This window comes from Dermacentor albipictus, chromosome 6 (genome assembly GCF_038994185.2).
Source record: "Dermacentor albipictus isolate Rhodes 1998 colony chromosome 6, USDA_Dalb.pri_finalv2, whole genome shotgun sequence".
In the NCBI taxonomy this organism is placed as follows: Eukaryota; Metazoa; Arthropoda; class Arachnida; order Ixodida; family Ixodidae; genus Dermacentor; species Dermacentor albipictus.
This window is the reverse complement of record NC_091826.1, coordinates 27,818,126-27,840,312: the sequence shown is the minus strand read 5'-3', so window position 1 is coordinate 27,840,312 and position 22,187 is coordinate 27,818,126. Positions and strand designations below refer to the sequence as shown.

The 22,187-nt window shown below is 43.9% G+C and overlaps 1 protein-coding gene and 2 long non-coding RNA genes across 5 annotated transcripts in view; 2 read left to right on the top strand and 1 right to left on the bottom strand.

The window, feature by feature from the left end:
* The window catches only part of LOC135905084 (calcium-activated chloride channel regulator 1-like), a 45,174-nt gene extending 33,867 nt beyond the window's left edge, over nt 1-11,307 (bottom strand). For both annotated transcript variants that reach the window (XR_010565310.1, XR_010565311.1), the window contains exons 1-5: nt 11,216-11,307; nt 10,587-10,755; nt 8,909-9,206; nt 6,006-6,112; nt 690-863 (exon numbers count right to left, since the gene is read on the bottom strand). The gene's annotated coding sequence lies outside the window, so the exon portion shown is untranslated. The remainder of the gene's footprint in view (nt 1-689; nt 864-6,005; nt 6,113-8,908; nt 9,207-10,586; nt 10,756-11,215) is intronic.
* The window catches only part of LOC135905085 (uncharacterized), a 63,227-nt gene extending 50,326 nt beyond the window's left edge, over nt 1-12,901 (top strand). The window contains exons 3-5 of one of the 2 annotated variants that reach the window (XR_011515100.1): nt 8,938-9,094; nt 9,180-9,324; nt 12,831-12,901. This is a non-coding gene — a long non-coding RNA (uncharacterized lncRNA). Of the gene's footprint in view, nt 1-8,937; nt 9,095-9,179; nt 10,205-12,830 lie in introns of those variants that run through there. The other variant, XR_010565312.1, reaches the window with a different exon arrangement.
* A 17-nt stretch (nt 12,902-12,918) lies between these two features.
* On the top strand, nt 12,919-19,263 carry LOC135905139 (uncharacterized). The gene is made up of 6 exons (XR_010565330.2): nt 12,919-12,948; nt 14,112-14,358; nt 14,439-14,631; nt 14,730-14,929; nt 16,559-16,652; nt 18,701-19,263. It is a non-coding gene; the product is annotated as an uncharacterized lncRNA (long non-coding RNA).
* Nucleotides 19,264-22,187: the final 2,924 nt, after the last annotated feature.

Sequence of the window (22,187 nt, the reverse complement as noted above, 5' to 3'; positions counted from 1 at the left end):
CGGAGGACGGTATGGCGAGAGCGTGAGGAGAAAAGCGGAGAAGAGGCTGCGGCAGAACAGATCAGGCGGAAAGCGGAGGACGGTATGGTGAGAGCGTGAGGAGAAAAGCGGAGAGGAGGCTGCAGCAGAAGCAATCAGGCGGGAAGCGGGGGACGGTATGGCGAGAGCGTGAGGAGAAAAGCGGAGAGGAGGCTGCAGCAGAACTGATCAGGCGGAAAGCGGAGGACGGTATTACGAAAGCGTGAGGAGAAAAGCGGAAATGAGGCTGCAGCAGAACAAATCAGGCGGAAAGGGGAGGATGGTATGGCGAAAGCGTGAGGAGAAAAGCGGAAATGAGGCTGCAGCAGAACAAATCAGGCCGAAAGGGCAGGACAGTATGGCGAAAGCGTGAGAAGAAAAACTCAGTGCGGCACCGATGACCAGGACGCGGCGCCAGAGTAATGCACGTCGTCTGGGAGGTCTGTCGGCGGGGTTTCTGTAAATCACGCGCACGCGTCACCCACACTCCGTTTGCAACGTGCCGCGTTAGAAAGATCGTCCGCGCCAGCCAATATATCGCGAAATGAAAACACCTACAGAGCTGCGCTCAAATTTTCATTAGGGAGTATGTTAATCGTCGGCGATATTCTTTTTTGTTTTAGGTCAGCACGTCACATCCAAATTGAGGCAGTAAATACAGAAATTCTTACGTTTTTCACGTATGGCATGAACATAATGGAGCTTTCTGTAGGGTTTTCAGGGCCAATATGGGGCATGACGATGCAGTCTTCTCTGAAGTGGCATTTTTCATCAAGCGGGCAAAGTGAGCCGTCCTTTAGTTTGGCGGTAAAAAATATATTTTCGGAACATGCACTCAGCTGCACCTGTGAAAGAAAGGAACAGAAAATCAAAATGGCACTTAGTTGGGAAGAAAGGTGTAGAAAGTAATTGTGTACGAGAAAAAGTAGTACTGGGAGGATATTCTGTAAGGATATTCTGTAAGAGTCCACCTACTGAACTGTCCATTTCGGCCAGTGCTGATTGGCTAGGGCCACTCGTCTCTTCCTCGCTGATACAGCTGCATCCAATCAGCAGTGGCCGAAATGGTAAGTCCACTAGGTGGACTCTTACAGAATACCTCCCCCCCCCCTGTATTTTTCTGTTCATTCTAAAAATATGATGTAGAGCTAGCTGCTGCAAAAGCGTCAATGTTCGTGACGCAGTAAGAAAATAAAAATAATATACCCCACTTCCTTTTGAGTGACTCGGAAGTGACAGCAGTTGGTTCAGCGACTTCATGCTACCTGCTGTATGTGGCATCTGGCTAGAATCGATTATATCTAGATTAAGGGGGACGCCTAGCTCTTGATAGTGTCTGCTTCACGCCGCTAGATGCATTTTAGAAGGCTGCCGAGCATTTCTTCTGATTATTTCTTTTTGTTCAGTGATATGAAGAGTAATATATTCGTCCTGCACTTGCTAGTTTTTTAATATCCCTTCCCGAAAGACATTACCGCAACGCCCTATCAGGAAAAATTTTGATAGCGATCGCGTTGATATACGAATGTTTACAGTATATTCGTAAAAGTTAAACCAAACAATTAAACCAAACTGAGTAAACTATAAATGATAAAATAAAAACTATAATCAGTTTATTGAGCACTTTACAACTTAACTGATGTAGGTTAGAAGCGATGTAGGTTTGAAGTCCCCTGATTGGACAGAATACAAATATTCCAGCAGCATGACTTTCGAATTTGTAATTCAATGCACAGCATATAAATACAATGATCATGTATAGTGTTTCGAGGCGCAAGGGTCACGTATGGTCAAAGAGCCCCAATAAATGGCATTGAGTGATCGATGGTTGCACACCGTTGAGCAGATATAATATGGCTGTATACAGGCCTAAAATTGATTGCTGTATAATGGCATGATATATATAGTTGCAATAAAAAAAGCAGTGACTACAGTGAGGTGTACTATTTATTAAAAGTCATAAACATTTAAAACACTAGATTAATAATATCTTTTAAAGAAGCAATGCTGCTCCACCAGGGTCCTTGAACTCGAAGGCCTGGAGGCGTGTGCTATAGATACTACTCCCACAACATAGGCGTCTATTGAGAGGCCGCGGTACAGATTTCTCGGGTGTAAAAACTCATTTAATGGCGAAGAGCGGGTCTTTGCCAAGAAGCAATACGGATTGTAATAGAATACGTTATCTGCATGCTAAAGTAAAGTGTTCTTTCCCTGCTCTTGAACTTCGCGAAAGATGTGGAGCACAGTTAACGTCTCGCCACATTTTCGACGTGCAGGATGATCAGTACTGGTCAACAGACAAGATGGTGTGCTATACGTGGGGTCTACTCGAAGAAGACAGAAAGTGACCTGTGTTAGTTGTTTTTGTTATAGGTAGCCAACTTCCTAAATGTGGCCTTACTAATTCAAGTTTGTTTGAGTGTTGTGTCCCCCAAGCGGCACCAATAGACCTCAGTTTTTTGGCAGGGACAGCGATGGAAGTGTTTTTAGTGTTTGTTCCTATAGCTGTAGCCAGTTTGTCGGCAAGCATGTTGCCTTCACTGCTCGTATGGCCAGGAAGCGAGCATATTATGACATCTTGAAAAGCGTAAGCTTTGCATGTAGCCTAGTCAAGCTCAGTAATTGCTCAATTTTTTTCTTTTTGTGGCGATGATGGAGCTTTAACGAAACCTAAACAGTCAGTACAAATTATTGTCTTTCGAATCTGGATATGGTAGATGTGCTTTAGAGCCGAGAGTAGTGCATAAGCCTGAGCCATGAAAATACTTGTTTACGGGTGCAAGGAAATGGCTTGCGCGAACGGTGGGCCCACTCTTGCATAAGCAACGCGGGCGTACGACTTTGATGCATCCGTGTAGAATTATGGAGGCTAGTATTTTTCCTAAAGTGCTAGCAAGTGTATCCAGAAGTGTGTGTCGAGCCATGTATTCTAACGTCTACAAAACACGTCACAATCTATGAGCGGCCACTGTCGCAGCAGCAATAGCGTCGCTTGAACCATTAGGTGATTTTCAAGACGTGGGACACTCCATTTATCACTAAGGGACCTCATCCACCGAGAGAGGGGTTCTCCCACTGCAGGACGGTTGTGGAAGAGGATGGCACTAGTCATATCGTTTATGAGTGAATAAGTGGGTTTGCATGTGTTTTGAGAAAGTACATAAAACTGGGGTACGACCTTTGAAAACGAAGTGACCATTCGTCTGATTCGACATTGAGACTCTCAACAAAACTTGTCCTGGAGGAACCAGTCGCTAAACAGATGCCTAGATGATTAACAGGTTCAAACACCTTCAAGGCGCTAGGGCTGAGAGTTTGATACACTATGGTGCCACAGTTGAAAGGTGTACAAGCATGATACTTTTGTATAGGTGCTTGAGGCACTTCCTATCATTACCCCCCGTTGTTTGCGATAAAAATTTTAGGTCATTCATTGTTCTTAGGGATTTGTTCTTAATATATCTTGCGTAGGGAACAAACGTTAGGATTTCATCTAATATGATGCCTAAAAATTTCTGTCCCGTGCTCACATGTAGGTGTGCTTTCTGTACAGCTCAATATCAAGATTTGCGAGCAGTCCTGTATTTCGTGAAGAAACAACGCAGGAGCTTTTATGAGTATTCAGCTTAAAACCATTCCCAGTCGCCAACTTTGATACTTTATTGAGGCCAGGTTGAACCTGTCCAGCGCAGACAGTGAGATTGCAAGGGTTCAATCCTATCTGCACGTAATCAACATAAGTGAAGAAAAAAAATACTTGGTGGAATGGCATATGAGAATTAATTTTTCAATAACAGAGTGCAATTAAGCACTCCACCTTGTGGTATTCCACTTTCTTAGATAAATGGCGTAGATATAGCATTGTCAAATCTGACAAGTAACTTGGTGTGACAAGTAACTTTGTATTACATTTATATTACGGATACTTATTTCAGAGAGTTCTCAAAAAAATCCAAAATGTCGCGTAGTGTCATAAGCTTTCTACATATCAAGCAATGCGCGAAGAAAAACTGTTTGTGAATGAAAGCCTCACGAATGTATGCTGTATCAATTGTTAAAGATTAACGATTGTAGAATGGCTTTTTCTAAAACCACATTCACATGGATTCAGCACTTTGACTCGAGGCCGTACAATAACCGGCAGTTAACCATCGTTTGAAATCTCTTACACATACAGCTTGTTAGTGACAAAAGCAGGCAACTTCCTACAGAGGATGTATCTTTCCCCTGTTTTAGAACAGGGACAACAATAGACTCTGTCCATGCCAATAGAATGTATCCTGTTGGCCATATTGTATTGAAAAGTAATAGCACTATTATATACATTTCACAGATATACAAGAACGCTCCGAACTTGGCTACATGAAAAGGAGTGCTGCGCAAATCATGTCTGCTACACTTAAAGCTTAGAGCCTTACACTCTATCTTTTAAGCTTCAGGAAAGCTTCAGAGCAATGTATTGAAGTAGATATAAGCTCATCGCGTTGGCAGCCTCCTTTTCAAAGCAATTACCTGGATCGTCCACCAAAGGAAGGAAGAAGAGAATGAAGCATCGTGCGATTTAATAATGCGCACGCAAAGCTTTGTGCCGAGTTCAGTTGTTTCCCCTCACCGGTCGTCGCTGTGGCAGTGGAGCCCGCATTGTTTCGGTGGGCCCCAAATATGTGTTACCTTTTTTTCTTGTGCTGTTTTCGCCATCAGCAAGATGCATGTCTAAACCCAAACTGCCGCAAGCAAACTGGTGGCAGTAGCCTTAATTTTTTTCACGACGGAACCATGATGGTAAAAAATTGGAGGACGCTTAAGCTTCGCCTACATGAGTGGAACGCGACAGCGTTCCCGTCGACCCGCCAAGGGGTGTACGACAATGGGCTATGGCACAGAGACTACGTGCCCCGCATCGGACGCGGTGAGCGTCGAGCAACGCAGCGTTCGGCGCGGCAACGAAAGGTGCGCCTGAGCAAGCGACGCACGCCTGAGCCTTAGAAACAGCTCGTTTCTAAGGCAACACCGCATTCACTAGAGGCGCTTTTGTACCGCTTTGAAGCATGCCGCGAACGGCGGACGTTGCCGATGCCGTCACACCGCGGCAAAAAAAAAACTCGTTGCTGAGCGGTAGTGTCTCCGTCTCACACTCCGGAGACCCTTGTTCGATTCCCACCCAGTCCATCTTGCAAGTTGTTTTTTATTCATGAAATGCCTGCTGGGATTTATCGCTCACGGCCAACGCCGACGACACCGGTTTTTCTGCGACACGAGCTCCTTAACGCTATCGCGTTAAAATGACAATGAACGAACGTCACGATGCCATGAAGGCGACAACTAACAACGACGGAATGACAACGACGCCACGGCAACGACGCTATGTATGTGTTGCGGTCTACTTCTGCCCTCGCGTACCATTACCGCGAGCCGCCTTAATTTGCGGTATGTACGGCGTTTCTTTGCAATGTATCTGGTACCAGGCAAGAAGCCTGGTTAAATTCGGACAATATCCGGTGTCATTTGACGACTTTCTAGTACTGGCCGAAGGGCCGCCTCAATTTGCATGATATCCGGCCTTCTTTCGCACTATGACTGGCTCTAGCCCATCCGGTCGCCATAATTCACGATGTACGTGCATGGTTTAGACTGCAATATCATCCAAACGTGAATGCGTCACTGAGCGCGAGCTCGCTTTGACCTCAGTTGGGTTTTGCAAACCAAAAAAAGTTTTTGCAAATTTCAGTTTTCTTCTGCAATTTCTAGAACCATATAACGGAATGAAAAGCACGCAATGTCAAAGCGAATTCGAAGCTTCATTCTAGTATTCCTTCAAACCTAACAGACATCTGGCGGCTTGCAACTCCACAAACAAAGGTTGGGAAAACTGCCGCGGTTGTCTTTGTCCCCGTCTTTTCCAATGGACGTGTTTTCATAATAAGTTACCAACATGCTCACGCGTCTAGCCTTGTCCACAAAGAAGCTGAAATCCTGCTGCTCACCTTTTCATCGGCGCAGTAGGTCTCCGGAAAGGAATCGTCTCCCCTTGTGCCGTATTCGTCGAAAACACCGTAACGTAAATGCGCCCACTCGTGCACGAAAGTATACGCTGGAAGAGAAAAAAAAGTAGTAATAAAATAATCACCCGCAATAAAACACACATTTTCTCAGCTCTCAAACGCGACTTCAGCGCGTTCATCACGCATGTAACGAGAGCCATGCACGAACAACCATTCTGGCACCGCCTTCGACACATCCAAAAGGACCAACAACATTTTGTTTTCTTTCTGAATGCAGATATCACACCTCGGCACCTCGAAGATTTAGAAAATTCCGCGTACTCAATGCCTCCTCTTTTACATGAAGAGGACAGACAACCGTCTAGCAAATGCCTTCAGGTGCTGGTGGAAGTGAAGAGAGATTTATAGGGATAGAATGGAGCATGGTGGTCCGCGATTGAAGTAGGAATTGTAAATTACAATTTGCACTAAAAGTCGGTAAACATTGACTCGCCATCCCGACCTTGAGTTCGTGGATGTCCAGTGAAGTTTTTGAAAACCACCTCTACACCTGCTGCGGGGGGTATGCAATGCCTTATTGCGTTAGTGTAGAAGTAGTAATGGTAATTTAGAGTAATGGTGGTAATGCGAGTAATGGTCATTTTAGCAGCACGCCCCCGCTGGTCGTACTATCGTGTTCACGCTGCTCCTCAGGAGCCCTAACCATGGGTTGTATGTCCGTGGTGGTGCAGCAACAGTATTGCAGTCCGTTGCTAGGCTGATTCTTGCATTCAATGACATTCATATTCAATTGCACGAAAATGGAGGGCTGAACCTTTGACCTTTGGTGTGAGGCGAACTCTCGACCCTTAGTGTTAATTAAGCCGGGATTAATTAAGACAAAGTTAATAGAATAGACTGAAATAAATTACTTGAAACCACGACCTTTGGTGGCAGCAGAGCCCACGACATTTGGTGTTATTTAAAGCAATATAATTAAGGCACAATTAACTTAGAATTAGTCAAAGCAGTGTAAACGACGGCCTTGGGGGGGGGGGGGGGTGTCGTAGGCTCAACGTTTGGCAGGAGTCGAAGCCACGACATTTGGAGTTAATGCATTCTAATTAAAACACATCTTTTACCAAAGATTTAAATTCGGCACTCGAACTCACGACCCTCAACATTTGTTGCGAGTTGGACCCACGACTTTTCTTGTTACCTAAAGCGAAGTTAATTAAGGCATTGTTAATTAAGGTAGAGTTAAGGCACTGTAACCCATGAGCTTAGGTGGGATAAAACAAGTCATAGGAAGTAACGACGCATTCGAATGAGAACGTCAAGTAATTTAATAAATGTCTCGTGAGCGCGCACAGGCTTTTAGTCCTCATCCCTTCACCGTATGCTAATGTAGCTCAATTTTTCATAGGTGCGCAAGGTGCACTTGGTGAACGATCAAATTTGGAAGCAGTAACACTTTGTTGCTCACTTCTTCAAATATTGAAAGCCGGACCTAATTCAAGATATTAATCACGTATATGCAACGGCAAATCAAGGCAATACCGGAACAGGGCACGCCGCAAGCACAGAGAAGGCGGTCCCGCTATAGTCGGACATTGTTTCGCTATTCAATTAATAATACCATAATTTGTAATACTCTATCATAGAAATAGCTTGGCGTCCGCCTGTCACCTGATCTTTCCTGGGCTATGCATGTCGCAGCCATCTCATTTAAAGCTTCGAAGTCTCTCAGTTATCCACGTGGAAACATACGTGGTACTGTTTTTGATGTACAGAAATTAACATATCTAACCTATGTTCATCCGCAACTGAAATTCGCTCCATCAACAAGTTCCCCATATCAGGAATACCTTATCAGTAGTTGGATGCTGTTCAGAATTGAGCAGCCAGATTTATTTAGTGTAAGTATAATCATCTTTCTTGCAACACCAGAAATAAAACAAATATTTCACTTCAGTCGTTGGAAACTCGCCATGTATTGGCTCTTCTGTCTTTCTGGAGATACATTTCTACCAATAAATCTCACCATCTGTCGATTCGTGTATTTCTACGCATGTGACGACGCCTTCAGAACACGCTGTTTCGTGCGCATACATGGTGAAATGCTGGCATTGAACTCATCACTGCTGCCTCGCGCTATTGCACATTGACACAAATTCCAGAACACATTATCTATCTATCTATCTATCTATCTATCTATCTATCTATCTATCTATCTATCTATCTATCTATCTATCTATCTATCTATCTATCTATCTATCTATCTATCTATCTATCTATCTATCTATCTATCTATCTATCTATCTATCTATCTATCTAACCTATATCATCTATCTTATCTATTTAATCTATTTAATCTATGTAATCTATCTAATCTATCTATCTATCTAATCTATCCATCTATCTAATCTACGTGCACCCAGGACGCCGGTACTTATGTAGCCAAACCAGTTTTCTGGAATTCAGAACACAGAAAGGTCGCTTTAGATAACCAGACTTCCTACAAAAAAATTTCGGGGCCCATAGGAATTCATAACTGCGGCAGCACCGCTTTTATGTGCTACCATTTGAGGTGATGGGATGCCTGACTACCACGTGTCGCGAACTGTTGACACTAACCACGGTATTCAGAAATGCATCTTAACTTCAAGCCCGTGCCTTACTTTCTATAGATGAAACTTCGGGTGATTGCGCCGAAGGGTACGCAATGAGCGTCCTTGACACATTCACGCCAGACGTCATTTAGATAAAGTCAAGTGTGGGCTCCAATTCAAGATGCATTTCTGAATACGAGGGTAAATACCGCTGTCGCGGGTTTGTACTTTTTATATCTTGCTCTCTTTTTTTTTCACACTAAGACCCTTGTAAATGCAACATAAAATTCTTACCAGCACTTTCATTTGTTTCTGCCGTTAAGGGCCCCAGGCGTTGGAGATATCCCGATGGAATGAAAATGGAGTCTCCCTTTTCCTGGCAGCCTCTTGACGTCACCGTGCAAGGTTCTTGGATCCCGCAACTCTTGGCACTCACGATTCGCACATCGCTTTTTAGGAACTGCGTTGCCCCTAGGACAAGTGCGCCTTCTCTTTTTGGCCAATATTTAGGAACCTCAATGATGAATGACTTGAAGTAGAGTCTGCCGTTTGTTGCTCTGTGTAGGAACCGTGATGCTGATTCGAGGAGGGCCTGCACGTCGATAGTCACCACTTACGACTCTGTAGGCCGTGGGATGCAGCAGCAATGCTACAAGCACGAAAGTAGAATTGCACGTGCCACTTAGTTTTTCTGACAGGGCAAAAAAAAGGTGAATACCTCGCCGATTTGTGAATCGCTGTATTGAATCCTCAGGTACCGCTATCTTGCAAGCTTCATTGTCACTTAGGCGGAATTTATGTGACCATTCATTGAGGAAACATACCGTATAGCAAAATGTTCAGTCAAACTGAATCGACAGATTCTTCGCCTAGAAGTCTCTTTCCTTGCTGTGCTGCCACTGCTCTGTTCCTTTTCAATTCGAACCACCCACATCGAAATGAACCAGTTGACATAGTCTCCGCGTGACCTCCACTACATCGGGGTCTCTGCGAACCAGCCGCTGTTGACGCCACAAGATAGCCGCCACAATATAGAGGAGGTGAAAGCAGTCCTATTTTATTTTCGTCATTTTATGGTTTTCAAAAGCACTGTTCTTCCTACAAATGACAAATAAATTATTGCGAGTGAGTTTCCGTAATACTCCACTTCTTTTATTCATGTACACTAAAAGCCATTTTTCAGGCATTATATAGGGCTTTAATTTATATTACATAGCATGTCGCGGTGAATAAGAAATAAAGATGTAAAGATAATGAAGTTATAAATATTTATAAAGATATAAAAGCAAAACGGCTGCCATTTGCTGAGAGTATGACTTGATAAAACATACTGAAAAATGCACTGCAAGCAATGAGAACATACTGGAAAAAGTAGAACTACAACTCTAGTGACAACAGTAGAGAATAGTATATTTTTAATCAGTCGGCACAACACAATTCTAGCAGTCGGCACGCAATAAGCACTTCAGTTTTCTAACAAAAGTACTATTTGTATTGTTTGTACGTAGCGTTTGCTAGCACCACATGACATTTTTATGTAGTGTCCTTTTAACGACGGAAACTTGTAACTTCACCTATGCTCTGGTAACCATATGTTTTTCGGGCCGCCAAGCTTTTGTGTGTTCTGTCCTGTAGCCTTCACTAAAACCCATGAACAGTAAAATTTCAGTAGCCCGAAAGCCCCTATAGCTTCATTATTGATGACGTACGCCTCACTGGCGCTTAGATTACATTCTTCAATATATGAGGTGTTAAACGTAGCATTTTGCAGTGAATATTTTCCGGTGAAGTATGGTCGGCTGAGAAACCAAATTTGAGCGGGCTCTCCGCGGTCGGCCTGAGTTCATCAGGAGACTGGCGACAGAATTACTCGGAGTTTAATGCAGTTTTATGCAACGATGGTCGCTGAACATGCGTCCTGTTAGCTTACTAAATAAGCTATAAAGAAAGGTTGAACTCTCGAGGCACGTACCTTTAGGTTGCGGATAATGTCTTCGTCTGGGGCAACATCCGGCTCGATTGATACCCTAATATTGGTGTAGCCACCATCGCTTTTGTCGATGCCCCCAGAGTCGGCGCTTACCAAACAGAAAAACCACAGGGTCGCTGCGAGTGTCCCTTGGGAGGCGCCCATAACTGTTCTGTAACGGAACCGATGAGGCAAACGTTATATAATAAGGTTTACACCCACACAAAGGAGTGCATACTTAGTACAAATAGGCTATTTAAAAAAATGCTAGCAAGCTTTAACGCCTGGGGGCCTCCTCCAACCAAAGGTCACTTTGGGAGGTGGAGGCCGCGGCCTTCCCAGGGCTCCACGTCTTTCGCCTCGGTGGCCTTCATTCCCGCAACAACTGCGCCACTCGGCAACAAATACAGTGAATAAGTTTACGCCACTGCACACAAAGGAAGCTCTACAGGCAACTAAAGAAAAAAAGCAACGCAAGCCACCTAACGCGAAGACTTCATGACGCAGTAAAAAATGCGCCCCATGCTGACCTGACTTGCTCAGAAACACTCCGCCGAATAAAGGTTCGAGAAGTGGCAAAAAAAACGACGAACAAGAAGTATGAAGTCAAGTAATACTTAGCCAGGCCATACCTTTGAAGGGTACTGGTTGAACCCAAGGCGTCGGGGACTGGACTGTTCGAAACAAGGCGTCAGCGATTGGCGCGTGGCGCAGGCGTACTTCGTCGTCGAGAGCGCTGCTGCTGATGATGATTATGGTGGTGGTGATGGTGTTGACGGTGATGATGATGATAATAATAATAATCCCCTGGGACGCTATCGGGAGACCTGACGGTTCGGGACGCAATGCGCTCAGAAAATGTGGCTTTGTCCTTGCTCTGAGTAACCCTTCTCGTCTTGGAAATAGCTGCACCGCGTTTTGTTCGCACTGAACGACTGGAAGTGGCGAATGCGCGCTTTCGTCTAATGACCTCCGGACATTGTAAAGCAAACTGGACAGCTTAGAGAAAGCGCTAACCACACATATGTTTAAAAAAGACAGGCCTGTGCATTCGCTTTAGAAGATTTCAATTCTCTGCGCAACTACCTTCTACTTTCGCGGATTCATTTGTATTGTATATAGGATTCGTTGACTTAAATAGGAAGCGAAATATTATGCAAACAATACTACCCTGCTCTAAAATGGTACGTGATGACGGTAGTGAGCAAACGTCAAGTAGACGCCGAGCAGACGCCATGGATCAGGGGAGCATTCGTAACAGCATTCGCTCGTACTACTTGCTAAGGAGGCTGCAAGGTAAATGCAGGGAAAGCTTGCAGGTAAAGCGAAGCCCTACAGTAGCGGGCATGTAAACGCAGCTTATGGTTATGGCATCAAAACATTTTTGCCTCAATCCACCAATCATGGAGCACGTAATAGGATGGCAAGCAGACGCTGAGCAGACAACTCGGCGCGGATGAGCACATCTCGAAGGGCATTTGGCCTTCCTGTTGGCTCAGAATTCGTGTAGGTTCCATAGGGCTGCAACCAGCCAGCTATTTTACTCCTTGGCGTCGGCGTCACATCCGATATAGAATGTCAAGCGTGGACCCCGGCATAAAACACTTCCTTGTTAAAAATTCAGTGCCCTTCCACTCTATGAAGAAGGATGACCGGCGAAACTGTTCATGTGGGTCCCTTAATAGCGAACTTTACCTCTGCCGCGGATCGGCCCGGCATTGCACTATCTTTGGGATGGGCCCACGTATGGGGAGTGCTTAACGCCTGCTTCACCACCGCCACGGGTCGCATCGGCATTGCACTTTCTTCGCAATCAGCCCACGTAAGGGGAGGAATTCTCGATCTACACGGCTGGATACACGCACGTATTTTTTTTCAGAACCTACACTCTTAAAAACCTTTACACCCTTTGGGCTGTATTTTGTCCCCAAACACTAATCGTCGTCTGTCTTGCCCGCATTTCCTTTCTTTAACGCTGCGAGCCCTATACTTCCTAGTCACGAACGGCTTGCGCTTTATCAGCTTGACACAGTATTCTCGACAGGAAAGTAGCGAGCGCCAAGTTTTCAAGCAAAGAAACGCAAGCCAGGCAGACAACGATTATTGTTGTGGGGCAAGATAAGCCCGAAATAATGTAAACTTTTTTAGAGTGTAGCCATTGAGTTTCCTGAGGCACTGGGACACCAACTCGAGTACCTTCAATATACGAGGCAAATGCTGTACTATTTAACAACCGCTCCGTTGCAGAATGAGTCTGGCGGTCCCATGCGACCTACTTCCCAATGGGTATGTGTCCTTCTAAACATCTGGATTTCCCGTAGCTGCCGAACGCCAAGCTGGGAGAGTGCGTCTGCTCATTTTACAGGTGAGTGCCTCGCAGTAGCACTCGTCTGCCTTTCACAGCAGCAGCGGGTGCTCGACTATTTAACCAAAGCTGTGGTGGGGACATGGGGCTTCCCAGATACATTCGTAAATCATTATAGGGCCCCTTATCGAGCTGAGAAACCAAATAAACAACTTAGCGCCAAGACCTAGTAACCTCTCTGCCCGTGTAAACAAACGAGGGTTTCCAGCGGCACCCGTGTTCGAAACCAGCGTCTCAGCATAGGAACCGGACGCTCTACCATTTCACGAACCCTGATAATGCACATGCTGACGCCAATTTAGGTGCTGAATAAACATGTATAGAAAGTTTGGCGTTCCAGCAAAAAGAGGGGCGCCTATAGCCCATTACAATGCCGGCGGGACAGTTCCCACCAATTCTCTGGCAAGTGTTAGCTGGTTCGGCGAAGACATGAGTCCCGGGAATGATGCAGCTGCTGACGCTGATTTGCGAGATGGGTAGACAGAGACGCGCAGATCGGCATTCCCGCAAGAAAATATAAGCTAGACGCCATTACAATGTCGACGAGAGAGATTCAACGTAATTCGTCGCGATGGCTTAGCGGCTATGGTGTTGCACAGCTAAGTACGAGGTCAAGGGATCAAATGTCATGCCATGGCGGCGTCTTTAGGATGCGGGCAAACAACAAAAACCCCGTGTCCTGTGAATCCGGGATATGTTAAACATATCCTGGTGGTCAAAATTAACCAGGAGTCCCCCAGTGCTACGTATATCATATTCAAATCATGGCTTTGGCACGCAAAACCCCACGCTCCCGGTGAAACGTACTCTAAGGAAAGGCGTGGTTCAGCGTTTATATATCTCCCCTTGATAATACAGCTGCCACAACCATTGGCGAAATTATTAAACAGACATACGCAGATTGGGTTTCCCGCAAACATACGTGAGCCTTGAGCCAGTTACAATATCGACCCGTCAAAAACAACATTCCTCTGGAAAGCGCTAGTTCAACGCAAGCATCACGCCAGCTGCTAATGCATAAGCTGACGCCGATATACGAGTTGAATAAACCGACAAGGCTCTCAAGGAAAGAACAGTAAGTCTAGAGCCGGTTACATTATCGGCCTCAGCAGCACCCGTGGAACCAAGGAAACGCCGGTAAGCTAAACGTGTTGATTGCGCAGATCGGAGCACGGTCATCGGCAAGTGCTATTTCCACCACCGTTGGAGTGACAAGCTTTCAGATATCCTGGCCCGAGGACTTCATGCCCGCCATAACTGCCAATAAACTCCACCGGTGACACCTGCTGCGGTCTCGCCGCGCTACCACTTCACTGGGGCGTTCCGTGGCGCTACCAGAGCTGCAAAAAATTATCCGCCCGGCCCCGCGTTTCACTTCGCCGCAGGAGCCGTGGAAACGAGGAAACTCCGGTAAGCCAAGCTCGTTTCTTACACAAATCGGAGCATGGTCATCGGCAAGCGCTGATTTCCACCACCATTGTCGTGACAAGCATTCAGATATCCTGGCACGAGGACTTCATGCCCGTCATGACTTCCAATCAACATCACCGAGGACACCTGCTGAAGTCTCCCAGCGTTACCACATCACTCGGTCGTTCCATGGCGCGAACAGCACTGCAACAAGGCTCCACCCGGCCCCATGCTTCACTTAGCCGCAGGATCCGCGGCAACGAGGAAACGCAGGCAAGCCAAACTCGCTGTTTGCTAGATCGGAGGACGGTCATGCGCAAGCGCAGATTTCCACCACCAATGTGGTGACAAACATTCAGATATCCTCGCAGGAGGACTTGATGCCAGCCATCACTGCCATAAACTCCACCGGGGACACCTGCTGCGGTCTCACAGCGCTACCACTTCACTGGGTCGTTCCGTGGCGCTAGCAGCACTGCAAAACAGGATCCGCCTGGGCGCGCGCTTCACTGGGTACCATCGGCTGTGGTAACATGGAAACGCCGCAAAGCAAAACTTTTTGGCCTCGCTGGTTAGTCTTCGCTTTTATACGGCATTTGCCGCTTTTGTTTTGTCATGCCTGCTGCTGCCAAGGTTACTGGCGTGGTTTTTTAGCGATGCCTAGTAATGCAGAACTTCATCGTGTTGTTGATGCCCTTCGGCAAGTAACCGCAGAAATGTGTGGAAATTTGCGCATGATCAACCAGTTGTATGAGGAACCTGTAGAAAATGTGACGCCTTGAGACCAGAGAACAAGACGCGTACAAAAGAAAACGAAATGCTGGCTAGAAGGGTTTCTAACATGGAGCAGTATTCTCGCACAAGCAATGTCGAGATCGAGGGTGTGCCCTGCACGCAGGTTGAGAACTGTGTCGCTGTTCTGCAAAAACTATAATGACGAGATTTGCTGCCCTGTGGCACCATCTAACGTGGACACTGTTCACCAGGTCCCCGCAAAGAATGGCAAACATATAATAGCACGCTTCTGTTCCCGCTTCAAAAAGGCTGCATACGTAAGTAAAGCCCGGAAACACGACTAAACGCTACCCCTCCAGGCTTCCCCCCATCTGCAGAGACCAAGGTCTTTATTGACGACTGCTCATCGCAAGCCAACAAACGTCTGTTTGCTCATTCCCTCGGACTAAATAGACTTACACAAGTGGAAACTCCTATGGACGGACAACTGCCGCATTGAAGCGCGAAAGGCAGAAGGGAGCCGCGTGAACGTCATATCTAGCGCACGCGACCTTTTGCTATTCGCCTCGTAGCCGTCCAAACCTTTTTTCATATCAAATCGAATAAATATTCCAGAAAACGTATAATTGTTCAGAAGAACTGAAACATTCATTAATAACACCAGGCTCACCCATAACTATCTGATTCACCTTAACATACATAGTTCATAGTTAACAGTTCTAATAAACAACTATGATAACATGATAGATTTCTTTTGTAATCTACATAGCCCTTTAAGTAACATTTGCCTCCAGAAGCACAGCTGACAAATGCTGATGGTAATATGTTTGGTATTACCGGATACACAATGGAAGTATGTGTTGGAAGGCATGTTCGGTATGGTGGTTTAGAAATTCTCGTCTAAGGTAACCAGCCATATCCTCGTTGCCATGATCTCTCTTTCTCTTGACCTAACGTGGAACCTGTATTTTTAAATTCGATAAATATTTTCTTTAAGCTAACAGTAGAAACAGAATAATTCGATTGGTATAGTGCTTCCGATCATCTTGTTGCGCTAGTTATTGTTTCCAACTAGATGCTATCTTTAATGTCATTGCAAACGATAACAGAAATGGCGTTGCCCTCAGTGACATAAACATACATAATACTAACCCCTCTAATAGTCACTGCTCCAATTACACCAACTGCTATGCAGGATATGGCGTAGATTCATTAATAACCATACCCACAAATTGTCCTCCGTCCGGATTACATTCAATGATAGACCATATATTATCAAACTTACGCCTAGAGCAATGTGCCGGCGTAGTCGCTGTTCCCATAAGGAACCACTTTTCCGTATTCGTTCTATTAAAGTCTATTAACCCGCCATACCATCGAAACATAAAAAGAGCTAGCTTTCACACCACTCAGTTCATTAATCAATTTGCAGAAATCAACTGGAACCCAATTCTTTCTATGGCAGACAACTGCTGGGTCGCTCCGGGGGGCTACCAGCACTGCAAAAAAGGATCCACCTGGGCGCGCTCAGCAGGAGCCATCACAACAAAGAAACGCCGGTAAGCCAGACTCGTTTATTGCGCAAATCCTGGCTTTCCAAAAATTTAATAACAAATCTACAAGCGTGTCCTCACAATGTACGAACATAACACAGGACACTCACTGTTTCTGAACCCCTAGGAACCCATGTACAACCAGATCCTCCTTAGAAAGTACTAATAAATGTGACAACCTTCATAAAAAATTAAAATGCCAACCCTTTAATGTAACATTAAATTCGCGGTACATAACTTATTATACTAGACTTAGCGGACCCTTCAAGGAAGCCAAGTGCTCCTACTTTGAGAAAGCGATCGTTAAGCACAAAAGTAATACCCGCAAGGCCTAGGATACGATTAGGTCCTTTCTTCACCTGTCTTTACCAAACCAGACACTGAACAAGCGTAATACAGGAACAAGGGTAGTAATGAAAGTCACTCATATTGCAAATGAAATCATGCTTTTTTCTGTCCTATACATGGTTATTCACAAAACAGTATACAACAGCCAGTACTCGGCCAAACCCCTAATTCCTTTTACTTGTGCCCTACGTTACCCAAAGAAGTGTCCGATTCAGTCGCAAATTTAGGAACTACTGGTGCCGGCCTTGATGATTTGCAACTCTCCAAACTCAAATTATTATCTTCTGATATTGGTGACGTACTCGCGCACATTATTAACTGCATATTTCAAACAGCCGTTTACTCCTACAATTTTTTTTAAAGCAGTAAAATAACTCCTATGTTCAAAAAAGGTGACAAAGGACAAATTTCAAACTACAACCGATTCTGCATGTTATGCTTGTTTTAGTAAAGTTATTGAGAAACTACTTGTAAACAATTTAACAAACTACTTCCACAAATTCAGTCTTCTCTCGCCTGATCAATACGGGTTTCTAAAGGTTATTCGACCGAAATAGCCATAACATCATTCAGTGACAAAATAAAACACGCCTATGACAACTGCTATATTTTTACTGAGTTTTCGTTGGCTTCAGTAAAGCATTTGACACCATCTGTCATAACATTCTTTCTTACAAGTTAAAAGCTCTGGGCATTCGTGGCCCAGCTCTTTCGCTCATCGGCAGTTGGCTAACAGAACGCAAGCTGTACATTTTGGTGGTTCACTCTCACGTAATAAATTAGTCACTAGGGGTGTGCCACTAAGCTCGCTCTTAGGCCCTTTTCCTCGTGTACATTAATGATCTTCCCCACTGTTTAACCAGTGCTTCATCCATACTATATGCTGATGACACCACTATATTTACTTATAGCAAATGCATAAATATTGTAATAAACCGACTGAATTTTCACCTAAACAATTTATTCGCGTGGTGCGCAAGTAATATACTTAAGATGAACATTTCCAAAACCCAGTTTATGCTTTTTCATACACATAAACGCGCCATCAAGCCCTCACCACCGCTCATCTAACAAACTCGTTATTTCACCTGCACATGAAGTTGTGTTTCTTTGCGCCAGACTTGACCCACACCTTAAGTTTAACTCGCATGTTGACAGGACCTAAAAATGTTTTTTTAGAATAAGAGCACCAACTTTATTGCTCTCGAATTTCGCACAATCATACGATCGTCACTTTATTACACATTTATGCATTGCGAGTTAGGGTACTGTATCTCATTTAGGGGAAACACATATGCCGCGTGCATAACACCTCTACAATATTTACAAGATCAAGCCTTGAGAATAATCAATTGCTCGAGTTAAATGTCACATGCAGCGCTAATTTTCACTTAAGGATACTACCAGTACTCTATATGCTCCAGCTCAAATTGGTTTTACTAACATACCGCACACTTAACCGTAAAATAAATTTATATACATTTAACAGATGTGCTCTTCCCAACACTAACAAAATGAGATTTTCCTGTCAACAATTTTTTTACTGCCTCGAATAAACTGTGCTTATGGAATGTTTACTTCCCTTTCTACGGCCATTAGCTACTGGAATTGCCTACCACCTACTATTAAAGCGTGATCCACAACAGAGTAGGCGTAGCTACAGCGGCATGTGCACCATGTTGATCCGCTGTCTGTTCATTACGCAGTTCGCCGGCTGCCTTGCTGCCTCCGTGTTCCCAGAAAGCTGCTGTGTATGTCCCTGACGTCGCGCTGCACCTGACGTCATCATCGTACCCTCGCCGTGTCGTGGATGTGCCGGGCGGTCAACGCCTGGACGACCCTACCTCCCTTGCGGATAGCAGCGGCAGCTTGCTCCTCGATTCATCGGCCCGCGTCTCGCATACTCCGCCAGACAGGATTTATGTCACAATCCACAGGCCAATCAGCGACAGACCAAGTTCCACGACGACATGGCTTACGGCTACAAAAGCGACCCCGGCAGTTCCCTTCTTCAGCGGGCGAGGCAGCACCCACTTCCACTCTGTCTTTATGACTGATAATTCCTTAATCCCTGTTTTTGATTCTGAACCATATCCTCCAATTGGAGATTTATCAATGTCTCCTCATGGTGTACTTCATCCTAAGCTTAGACGCCAAGAAGTCGTGTGTTCCTGACGGTGTCCCAACTGTGTTCCTCGTTCGATACTCTCTTTGGTGCATCAGACATCTAAAAATTATTTTTAGTAAATCTCTCTCAGCCGCCACCTTCCTCCCTCGTGGAAACTGCCTTCAGTTTTCCCCTTATTTAAGTCTGGTAACGTCCAATTGTTATCTAGCTACAGGCCCATCTTCTTAACAGCACATTTATGCAAATTACTCGAAAACATTATCTTTAAACATATTGTGGCATTTCTTGAAACTAGTAAAATTGTATGACGTTCTAGCATGGTTTTAGACGTGGCCTCAGCCCTCTAACACAACTTACAGAATTCGTTCACCACATCAGCAGCTCTTTAGACATAGGTGATCAGATTTATGCTAATTTACAGACTTTTCAAAGGTTTTCGACACCGTCTCACTTTTTTTCCCAACGCTACACAATATGTGCGTTTCAACTCTACTAACTCACCCTTGATGCCTGTTTTCTCATGTGTTCCGCAAGGCTCAGTATTGGGTCCTCTTTTATTACTGCTTTACAATGATCTCCCCCTACGCACTTATGCTAAAGAACGCCTTTTTGCCGGCGATTCCGTTTTATATCATTCAATTCAATCTCCAACTGATCATCACGTCCTTAACAATTCTTTTGCTGACTTGTGTAACTGGTAAAAAGCATGGCAAATGAATATCTACTCTTCCAAAACTGTCTCCATGTCCTTTACACTACGCTCAGGCCCTTCCTTCTTTGCCTATGCCTTTAATAATATTACTTTAAATAGAGTGTTCGAATTCAAATATTTAGGCATCTTACTAACACAGTAATGTCACTTGCAACAAGGCCTTAGAAGACTAGGTTGCTTACATTGTACCCTGCGTATTGCTCCTCAAGAAACTAAACTTCTAACATATAAAACCTTTGTTCTCCCCATTCTCGTATATGCCTGCGTTTTATAGAACCCATACAGGCACTGTGACGTTAAAAATCTAGAATCGGTCCAAAATAGGCAGTGCGTTTTGTTTGTAGGAGATATGACAAGGCCTTTTTGCCGTCTAACTCTCTTCCCTCACTTGCTTTCACTTCACTTGCTGAGCTTCGCAAACTTGAATGCCGAAAATTACTTCACACGTTAAACTATTCTCCTCGGCTCTCTTCACTAGATAGCTATCTGACTTTTTTCAAACCCTCACCTACAAGGAGTAACCATGCTCTAAATATTTCATTTTTCTTGCCCTGACTGATTTCTTTATATTTAGCTTTTTTTCTATCTACAATTGAACTCCGGAATTTATTACCGGGCAACATCCGTTCGCTACCGCTCAATTAATTCCCGCTTGTTTATAAATATTTGTATGTTTCTTGTTCATCCCAGTCCTGCAATACCCTCATTGAGGCTGCAGTTTATATAAATATATAAAGAAAAACATTCAAGAGAGATATGAAGAAATATTTGCTAACGACAGTATGGCTACAGACTGATTACAATGAACATACATTGCATAGACATTTATTTAACGTTTTGAATGCTTCTGTATTTGCTTAACGTATCGTGTTATTCTCTAGCTTCCATAGTCACCTTTATTTTTCATAGGAATTTGCCTTTTGCATAGCATCTGTACTTGCCTAATGTAATGCATTTATTCTCCATATTTCAGTGTCTTTCTTATTCTTTTTCTTAAAAATTGTAAGTTTTTCTTTCCATAGCACATATTTGGCTTTGTATAATTTCTGCTACTAATTATCTGCTACATATAGTTGGTCTGCATCGCTACCTCGCCTTTATATATATATATATATATATATATATATATATATATATATGTATATATATATATATATATATATATATATATATATATATATATATATATATATATATTTATCTATCATTCCTATGATGGCTTTTATCTATTTCCCTGTTCTATCGCATCTGTTTGTGTTTGACTTGCAGTTCAATTATTGTAAGCACTTTTCTTGTGTTTGATTATCTACTTCATAAACTCATTGTAGTCTTATGCCTGTGACTGCTATGTTGCCATAATGTATAGTTACTATATTGTGAAATTACTAATATGAGGTCCCCCGTACATTTATGGTGACTGGGGGCCAGCACATGTACAAATGATGAATGATGAAGGCAAATAAATAAATTCTTTGCAAAGCTTCGATACGATGAATACATCACCCCAACAGCTAATACATGAGCTGATGCGGATTTAACAGAGGAACAAACGCACAACGCTTTCCTGCAAAGAATGGTAAGTCTAGAGTCAGTTATGTTATCGTCCCTTCAGGAGTCCAACCAATTGGGAACGATTAAACCGACAAAAAAGCGCTTTTGGGAGATATGCCAAATCTTCGCAAAAAAGGAATTGGTATAAGAAAACAGCCTTAGCATTTCTCCCAAAAAAGCGCATTCTCAAATCAGTGTTTATTCTTCGCGTAAACCCCTTATAAGCACGCGTATTATCACGGGGAACGATTTATGCGAGAGAAAAGCGCTTTTTGAAAGAAGTGCAAAATATTCGCAGAATCGAAATTTTCCTGCCATGTCATTTTTCCCAAAAAAGCTCATTTTCAAATCTGTGCTTATTCTTCACGTAAACCCCTTACAAATACGCGTATTATCACGAGGAATGATTTAGGTGAGAGAATGTTTTTCTGCGAAGTGAAAAATTTTCGCAGAATCGAAATTTTCCTGCGTTTATAGCCTTAGCATTTTTTCCCAAGAAAGGTCATCTTCAAATCGATGCTTATTCTTAGCGTAAACCCCGTATAAGCACGCATATTATCACGGGGAACGATTTAGGCGATAGAGCAGTGCTTTTTGAGAAGTGGAAAATGTTCGCAGAATCGAAATTTTACTGGGCTATAGCTTCAGCATTTTTCCAAAAAAGCTCATTTTGAAGTCGATGTTCATTCATCGCGTACACCCCTTATAAGCATGCGTAATATCACGGGCAACGATTTAGGCGAGAGAAAAGTGCTTTTCAGGAGAAATGAAAAATCTTCGAAGAATCGAAATTTTCAAGGCC